This window comes from Anopheles moucheti (genome assembly GCF_943734755.1).
Source record: "Anopheles moucheti chromosome X unlocalized genomic scaffold, idAnoMoucSN_F20_07 X_unloc_77, whole genome shotgun sequence".
Taxonomy (NCBI): Eukaryota; Metazoa; Arthropoda; class Insecta; order Diptera; family Culicidae; genus Anopheles; species Anopheles moucheti.
Genome location: NW_026453589.1, coordinates 5,001 through 6,418, shown reverse-complemented (window position 1 = coordinate 6,418; position 1,418 = coordinate 5,001).

Genomic DNA, 1,418 nt, shown 5'->3' with positions numbered 1-1,418 from the left:
AGAAGAAAAAATTTTTGTATGGGAGGGCCCCTGCTAGAACATTTTTCCCAAGTGCGTCGATTTTTGGGTCGCCGACACAAGCTCGGGTCAAAAAAATTTTTTTTTCTCGGTGACTCAAAACATCAATTTTAGACTCCCCTGAGTATGAAAAGTGAAACGAAAATCATTTTTGAGAAGAAAAAATTTTTGTATGGGAGGGCCCCTGCTAGAACATTTTTCCCAAGTGCGTCGATTTTGGGTCGCCGACACAAGCTCGGGTCAAAAAAATTTTTTTTTCTCGGTGACTCAAAACATCAATTTTAGACTCCCCTGAGTATGAAAAGTGAAACGAAAATCATTTTTGAGAAGAAAAAATTTTTGTATGGGAGGGCCCCTGCTAGAACATTTTTCCCAAGTGCGTCGATTTTTGGGTCGCCGACACAAGCTCGGGTCAAAAAAATTTTTTTTTCTCGGTGACTCAAAACATCAATTTTAGACTCCCCTGAGTATGAAAAGTGAAACGAAAATCATTTTTGAGAAGAAAAAATTTTTGTATGGGAGGGCCCCTGCTAGAACATTTTTCCCAAGTGAGTCGATTTTTGGGTCGCGACACAAGCTCGGGTCAAAAAAAATTTTTTTTTCATGGTGACTCAAAACATCAATTTTAGACTCCCCTGAGTATGAAAAGTGAAACGAAAATCATTTTTGAGAAGAAAAAAATTTGTATGGGAGGGCCCCTGCTAGAACATTTTTCCCAAGTAAATTCGATTTTACCCGGTGAGTCAAAAAATTTTGAAAAAAATATTTTTCCAAAATCGTGTTCATTGCCTATTATAAGGGACCAGGTCAGCTCACACGCATTTTTGGAGACCATATGGAAAGTGCGTCTGGGATTGCGGAAATTAAGTTTAGAGTGTTAAATGATGGTTTCGCAATCCCGAAAGGCTCAAAATCCACCCTAAGGTTCCCCGGGTGAAATGTGGTTTCCAAGGTGTGAGCGCTATCGGTGATAGAGTTGGAATGTGATTTCCAGAGCGCAGGGCGACTGGGCTAGAGCGAAAATCATAGACAAGGGTAAGTATTGGACTGAACGACTCGAAGCAAACGAAAATCATAGACAAGGGTAATGGACTGAACGACTCGAAGCAAACGAAAACCACACACAAGAGTAATGGACTGAACAAATCGAAGCAAACGAAAATCACATACAAGAGTAATGGACTGAACGAATCGAAGCAAACGAAAACCACAGACAAGAGTAATAGAGTGAACGAATCGAAGCAAACGAAAGTCATGGACAAGAGTACTGAAAATCGGACCAAACCTCTCGAAGCACACGAAAACCATGAACACAGGGATAACTGAGAACGAACCTACCTATCAGAGCATGTGAAAGCATGGACAAGAGTACTGAAAATCGGACCAAACCTCTAGAAGCA